This window comes from Hypanus sabinus, chromosome 31 (genome assembly GCF_030144855.1).
Source record: "Hypanus sabinus isolate sHypSab1 chromosome 31, sHypSab1.hap1, whole genome shotgun sequence".
Classification (NCBI taxonomy): domain Eukaryota; kingdom Metazoa; phylum Chordata; class Chondrichthyes; order Myliobatiformes; family Dasyatidae; genus Hypanus; species Hypanus sabinus.
In genome coordinates, this window is record NC_082736.1 from 9,397,253 (window position 1) to 9,405,379 (window position 8,127).

The following is an 8,127-nucleotide window of genomic DNA, read 5'->3' on the forward strand; positions in this document are numbered from 1 at the left end:
GCTGAGGTGTTTCTGAGAATATTCTGTATACATTTCATTCTATAGAAATTTTGGTATTAAATTATAAAAATAATGCAGAACAGATTCAGCAGGTCGCTGCTGGAATTGAGGGCCTTTATAATAATAAAGTTGCATATGCCCTGCAATGTAGATCAAGGAATGATTTGAGACATATATCTATATATACATATATATATTTGAACATAAGTGGCATGGATAATGTGAGGCTTAGTTGTTTCCCCAGGAAGGGGGTGTTTCAAAACAAGAGGGCATTGGTTTGACAACAGAGCTGAGAAGTTTTAAATTTTTAAATTTTGAAAGATTATAAACGGATTGCCTTTGTGTATAATGATTAGAGATGGGAATGATTGAATGCGTCCAGCAGAGCGTACTGTGACAGTACATAAATTGTCTCCCTGGATGTTGGACAGAAGGTGGAGTAAAGTGGATGTGGACGAGCACTTTGGAATTCGTCAGCAGAGAACACGGGATGTTTCAAATTTGTTCCGAGTTGGGATATGTTTAGTCTGGAAATAAAGGCCATGTCATTGATTTCATTATCATAGAAAGGATCTGGGAAGTATGGATAGACAGAAGCTATGGTACTGTACCTCGATAAAGTATTTAGTCCATAATCCTTCGTTCACGTAAATGAGTATTATGGATTCTCATAAAAACTGTGGATATTGATCAATTTAATTCAGTATCTTTATTTATGAATCGTATGCCCGAAACAACTGATGATTTCAGGGACATCACTGAAGCTGTGTCCAGAGGCATCATCTTAGACCCTGAGTTCATGAGAGACAGCCAGCAAAGACTGCGTGACAACCACGAGAAGAGTGTTGACGACTGGAGAGTCAGTCACAGCCCGAAGAGACAGCGACCGGGGCAGAACGGACTTGCAACATAATCTGTGTCCTCTGAGAGGAGGACCGCCACAAAAGTTACGATGAATCTAAAGGAAAAATACACTCAGAGGTGCGCGAGAGGGAGGGAGGACGAGCAGCCCAGTCTTACGGTGACGTAGGAGAGGAGGAGCTCATCAACCTGACCCACCTGAAGTGCATACTACGAAAAAAGATCAAGGCCCTCCCCCGGGCGGAGTGGCATTGACGTTGGCGTTCTGAAAGGGCCTGAAAACGTTCTGTCTTTAAAACCAACCCCTTCAGATTCGCCAAGGAGTTGCTGGGGCAGAGGCGCAGTGGGAAACTGGCCTGTTCGTAGGAAAACATAGATCAACATTTGAAGAAGATTTACAGTGATCCTGAAAGAGAGCAGGAGGTGGGAGAGGGCAACATCCTAATAGATCCCCTGAACGGGATGTGCAGTTCGACATGTCAGAGCTGCAGCTAAAGGAAGTCAGAGAGGTCATCCGCAAAGCAAGGGCAAGCTCGGCTCCAGGACCAAGCAGCACCTCGTACAGTGTTCAAGAATTGCACGAACTCCTGTTGCGTCTGTGGAATATGCTGCGAGTCTTCTGGAGAAGGGGGAAGATCACAGAACGGTGGAGGGCGGCGGAAGCGGTGTGGATCCCGAAGGAGGAAAACGCCACCTAGATATGCAAGTTCCGCTGCATTTCCCTGCTGTGTGTCGAGGCGAAGATCGTCTTCAGTGCCGTTTCCAATTGGCTGTGCACCTACCTAGCAAAGAACACATATATTGATACCTCAGTCCAGAAAGCTGCAGTTCAGGGATGCCGGTTTGTCTGGAACATGTTGGTGTGGTGAAACAGTTCAACATGGAGGCCAATGAGAACAAGGGCAACCTGCCAGTGTTGTGGCTCGACCTCTCAAATGCACATGGTTCCATTCGCACAAGCTGGTGCAGCTCACACTGACCAATAACGTCCTTAGCAGCATCAGAGACCTTATCGCTGATTATTACAGCGACTTCCTGGTGAGGGTCTCTGCAGAAGCATTTACATCAAACTGTCACAAAGTGGAGATCGGTATCATTGCAGGATGTACCATCTCAGTGACACAGTTCTCCCTAGCCATGAGCATACTTACTAAGTCTGCTGAACCAGAGTGCCAAGGGCACAGAATGAATTCCACTCAACGGAATCCACCAATCAGGGCATTCATGGATGACCTCAAAATCACCACAGAATTAGTCACGGGATGCCGGTAGATTCCGCAGGTGCTCGAAAAGCTGGTGGAGTGGGCCCGGATGCGTTTCAAAACAACCTAATCCAGATCTATGGTGCAGAGGTGTGGAGAATAAGTTCTGGTTCAGCATCGCAGGCACAGCCATCCCAGCTATCACAGAAAAAAACAGTCAAGAGCTCTGGTAAAGTTTTTGACAGCTCTTTAAGGGACACGACATTCATTCAGGCGACCTGCAGCGAATTGGATGACTGGCTGAAATCGGACCTACAGCAAATTGGATGGCTGACAATGTCTGCAAATACAAATAACAAAAAAAACCGAGGACTCGAGTTAGTGCGCCGATGATAGTGAGCACATAGGTTGTTCAGAGCTGACGTCAGATAAGTTATCAAGGCAGATTCGTCCAGCTATGACCTCACCAGAACCCAGAAAAATCTACTGGATGCCAAATGGGGGTGACGAGGTTCGGGCAAGATTAAGTTTGTTGTTTACTTTGGTAACAATGTCAGAGCTGTGACGGGAGCAATGCACTCAACTGCCCAGAAAATTACACTTCCCAATGGAACTCTTTTGAACGATGGCATTAAATTTCTTGTGATGGACTGCATGAATCCTTATCTTTGAAGCTGCTTCGTGAGGATGAGGGTGAAATCTGTTATTGCAACTACGGGGTAAGGGGATCAGATGTAGGTAACAGTACGTATGAGTCATTAGTGATATCACAACTTCTGTTGATGGCACGTACGGAGTCTGCTGATAGGCCTACTGTATTGATTGTCCCAGGGTATCTCCTTTCCATATAAATGGTGTCTCCAGTCTGACCAAACGCTGTCAAGGGTTTATTACAATTTGGCGTATGTAGTAATAAATGCATACCATCTGCCAGCGTTGAAGGATGAATGAGACTGAGCAATGTTACTGGATTGTAGTGTTCCTGTTCTGGAGACATACCAGACGGGCTCGTGAGAGCATCAGTATGGCCCTAGTGTTGCAGTAGCTGGATAACAACACAGCGCTTGATTTTCTAACAAAACGCCAGCACGCTGCAAAATCGCCTCTCAAAACTGAACAGCGGAGAGCGGAGGTAATTGTGCCATCACTGACCTGGTATGACCCACAAACATCTTTGATATATCTGAGAACATCGTCAACAGTAGCCATGCAAATTATGTTAGAATCCCTGCTAGGAAGTTTGTTCAACTCCAGTTGCTGATATTGAACATTGTTTTAATTTCTTGCCTGACAGCACTCTGCGGAGTGATGACCCAAAGGACGGCTGTCTACATTATTGATCTACAACCCTCCTGTTCAGGATAGACGATGACAGGATCAGTGAAGAGACCTGAATTCTCTGGGCAATTCAACTGCACCCACAATCCATGTTGTCCTTTACAGAACGGAAGGGAAGTGGGAAGAGCTACAGCAAGTGAAGAATGTTCACAGACAGTGTGTAGTCAACCTCGGCAAGAAAGTTCTTTGTAAAGTCTAATTTTCCTTTGCACAGCAGGGCCCTGGAATCACTATGAGTACCAAAACAAGATGAGGATGCAAATGAAGAGTTATGATGGGCAGTTGTTTTGCTAAAGTGGTGGGGCCATGAGAACGTTGATAGCTGACAATTGAAGCCACGGTTTACTGTGGTCGGGGTGATGGACTCAGTCGTTGAGTGTAACAACGAATGGTGCGGGATACAGACACTCCCAGGGAGATTTGAAGAAACAGTTTCAACGCAACGTTTCTTTCTTCTTGGAAGACTCTACCATTCTGCACTCAGAGTAACAAGAGGTAGTCCACCTTCCCATTGTCCATGGACTGATCACTTCAATGTTAAATAATTGTTCAGTTTTATTTGTTTATTTAGACAATATTCTTCTTGAAGAAGAGCTGTAAAATCAGCGTCTCCCCGTCGGGGAATTGAACCCCGGTCTCCCGCGTGACAGGCGGGGATACTAACCACTATACTAACGAGGAACTGCTGTTGGTTTATCATGAGAAAAACATGAAAGAGCACAAGAGTGTGAACAGAATTACCTTGATGTTTGTTCACTGCAATACTGCAGTCAGTTTCTTCGTGTCCTTCACACAGAAGTGTCTCAGTTTCCTCCAGCTTTGCAGTCACCGATTGTTTTCAGGGTTTAACGAAAGGAACTTTCATTCGAACCTAACGCCGTGTTGTTCAACAGATCATTTATATATTTTGGTTTTATAATGCGACAGGCAAGAGGCGATGTGGAACTCTTCGAAATTTGAAGGGATCATTCTCACTTCAGTCCGATTCCGAGCGAATTACTGGTACTTTTGGACAACCAATCTGTTGGAAGATGGAGAACTTAACTAAGCATTACAGGAATTACACCAGGGCAGGGAATCAGAGTGATAAACCGGATTCAGACAGCAGGTCGAGCTACAGTCATGCACCACTGAAGATGGTTCAGGAACCAAACCTCCTGCAGAATGATGGAACAGTGGTGATATAATGGTGAACAGAGCTGTTTTCCAGACAATTGACGCGGGTGTGATATCCGACGATCGCAGTTAGCAGAATTTTCATCTATCATCGAAAATATCAGAAGTAAACAATTCATAGAACTCGATCTGTGCAGACTTCTATCGGCCGAGTGGTCTAACCCTGTGAACCCGTGTACGAAGTCCAGAATTTTTTAAATACATGATTGAGTGCAAAATTATTATTCATCCTTGGCTGGCCAGTCAATCAAGGATGGATTTCATAACTTTCACATTTTCTCGATGAACCGACCAGTGCAGCTTCCTGCTCTCATTCTAACCCAGACTCCCGCAACAAACTAGAACACATCAAAACATGTCGGATGATGTGTTCACACTGAGTGTGTCGGTCCAGTCACCAATCCCTCTGTCTATTTATACCCTTTGGGATCCCCATCCACACCCTCTGTCCATTACACGATTCAATTAAACCCTTTATTGTGATGGACAAATCTAAGATACAAACACAGAATCGCGCCACCTTGAAACAGGCCTTTCGACCCAAGACGCTCGCGCTGTGCCACTCTGCTATTGGCTGAATGTGGTGTTGCGCTGCTTCGTTGTGCACGCTTCCCATTCTTTACTTTCATTTTTATTTATCCTTTCTTTGCTGACATCACATGTTTTCCCTTAATAACTGCCCTTTGTTGATGTTTATCGCGCCTCTCTGTATTCTTTTCCGTGTTTCCTCACCCCTGCCCTCTGTTATAATCTCTCTGATGTCTGTGCTTCCACTCATTTGGAGACCTCGCTCCCGACATGTCAGCAATGGACGTATTATGCATTACCTAATCAACACGGTTTCAGTAGCCCTGCTGTCACACATTCTGTTTAATTTCCACCGTGTCCCTTCCGTATTTTCTCTCTCTGTCTCTGGGCTGTTCTTCGGGAAAAACATCAATGGGTTGAACAACGAAGTTTTTCTGTCTCGTTGATGCAAAGACCGGGGATCGAGTCTTTTGGCCTACTCCGGATGCTCCGGGAGCGGATCTGTTATCCAGTCTGATTCGGGATGCTGTGAGCTTGCTTCTCTTGTTTTCTCGATGTTTGTTTCTTTCTCTCTCTTTCTGTGCGCATTGGCTTCTGGTCTTTTGAAAATCGGTTTATTCGAGTTTCTTGCCTTGCGGCTGCCTGTATGCATGAATATCTCAAGGTGTATAATTTATACCTTATTTGATGATAAATGTGCTTTAATTCGTTGAATCCTCTTTCGTTAATCGATTTCGCCTCAGTTGCCCTCTGAGAAAAGGAGATCCAAGCAACCCCGTTCTCCTGCCTGCAGGTAGGGGCCCCTGCCTAAAGAAGGATACCGTTAGAGTCGGAGGGGGCGCGGTAAAGGTTCTTTAGTTTTGTCCGCTGAAGAGACCTTAAGCATTGAAAGCCGATACTCTCCGGAAAAATCTAATTTCTTCACACATTCACGGAGTCCCAAGATTAGGAGGCAATTCTGAAGATGTACGGCTCAATAGGAAAGCAGTTCAGTCCGTGTTGGCGGCAGCTGATCAGTCGAATGTCAAGAATGATGAGAGTCACTCAACCGACAGAATTTCCAATGAACAGCCTGAGTTCACAACAGGAGATTTGAAGCACAATAAAATAAACCGTTTTCTTGTCTTTATTCCATAGCTTTATCAGGAGACGGCGACACCATTAACAGTTTGGTAGAAGGAATAAAGGAATTTTTGTAATTACGTGGACACAAGTGACTCTGAATGGATCCGCTTAAACCGCAGTGGGACATGATTAGTGAAACCTCTATAAACTTCTGCTCTACCTTTCTAATCTGTCGCCATTGCAAATGCGACCACTCAGCTAGGGAGGCAGAAGGACGTTTTTCACGGGTTCGCATCACTGTGTCCCGGGTCAATTGAGCTGGACATCAGCGTCGGTGTCACAGAAACCGGACAGACATCCTCTCCACATCCACCTGATCTTTACTTATTCGATGGGTTTCAATGAGATCCTCCCTCATTGTTCTAAATTCTTACGAGTGTAGGCTCAGAGTCTCCAAACACTTCTTTTAGTTAAGCCATTTCATTGCGGGATCACTCGAATGAAACCTCAATGTGCCCACACAATGCCAGCGCACCCTTTATTAGAAATTGGGCCCAAACTTGTCAACAATCCTTCAAATGAATCTGATCAATGTTTTACGATACACCATCATTATATCTGTGCTTTTAGATGCTAGTTCTGGCGGAATGAAGGCTAAAACTTCATTTTCCTTCTTTACTCATCGACTCAATCTGCAACTTAACATTGATAGAGCCCTGCATTAGAATTCCCGAGTCCATTTGCTTACTGATTTATGAATTTTGCTCCCCGTTTGGAAGACCAAAGGCGAGCTGGCTGGTGCGTTCGCTGGCTGTAACATACAGTCATTTGTGCACACGAGTAACCGGAGAAAAGATGTGAGACAGGGGAGTTACCATGGTCAGGGTCTGGGTTATGTGTATGACAATTCTGTCCTTCCGAGAGAAAGCCCGAGTTCATGGCCATGTTCTGAATTAGATTGCAGAGACACAGGAACATTTAGAAATCACACTCAAAACACGTACCATGGGTCTTATTGACAACATTGATCGTATTCATAAACTGCCACATAATGAGCTTGCGCCTTATGATTTACATTTCTCTGCAGCTGTTATACTTGCTTCTGCATTTTGTTAATGTTTCAACGTGTGCTACTTCAATACACTGCATTATCTTTAACCCAGAATGCTAGTATACCAACAAAACTGGAGGCCTGTCTAGATCCGATATTCTGTAACATTAAAGGCACAATTTTGAGGTCGGAAGCCGTTGACACTTCAGGAACAAGGGATCAGAACCTTATTGGTCTCGAAGTACTTTGGGGAAGTATATCAGAAAAATGAAAGCCCTTAGATTGAATTTCACAAAGATTATAGTTTGTGGCAAACGCCGCAAATGGCAAACTGGAAGAAACTGCTTGTCATTCTGTAAGTTGACAGACAGTTGCAACTATTTAATCATGTAATACATCTAATGCAGGAAATGTTCACACCGAAGGTCAGGAAATGCAAAACAGCAGCAGATCAACTACGTGGATGAACAAAATTATATACCAAATATTGAAGAATTGACAGCTAAGTAAGAAAACAGATAAAAATAGTAATATATTTTAAACATGGGCACATGATCATATAAGAGTTATAATCAAGTGGAAAATTCAAATAGCCAAAGGTAGGTTTAGAAGGATATTGCTGATAATATTAAGATTGACCCGAAAAGATTTTGCCAATACTTTAGAAGTGAAAAAAAAACTTAAATAGAAATTTAAGGGCATTACGAATAACAATGGTGCGTTAAATTATGCAGAGGAGGACATAGCAGATACTCTTAATTCTTATTTTGCTAAAGTGTTCACCTGCAAAGTTGTTAAAAATAAATTTGCTGAAACTGATTCAGAGTTCTTGGTAAGTAAGTCCTGCTTCGGATGAAAAGTTTTTTAAGTTAATAAATCTCATTGTCGGGCAACATATATCGAAGG

At 43.7% G+C, this 8,127-nt stretch overlaps 1 non-coding gene across 1 annotated transcript; it reads right to left on the bottom strand.

Annotated features, from left to right (window-relative positions):
* Positions 1-4,010: 4,010 nt before the first annotated feature.
* Positions 4,011-4,082, bottom strand: trnad-guc (transfer RNA aspartic acid (anticodon GUC)). The gene has a single exon. It is a non-coding gene; the product is annotated as a tRNA-Asp (tRNA).
* Between the last annotated feature and the right edge of the window lie 4,045 nt (positions 4,083-8,127).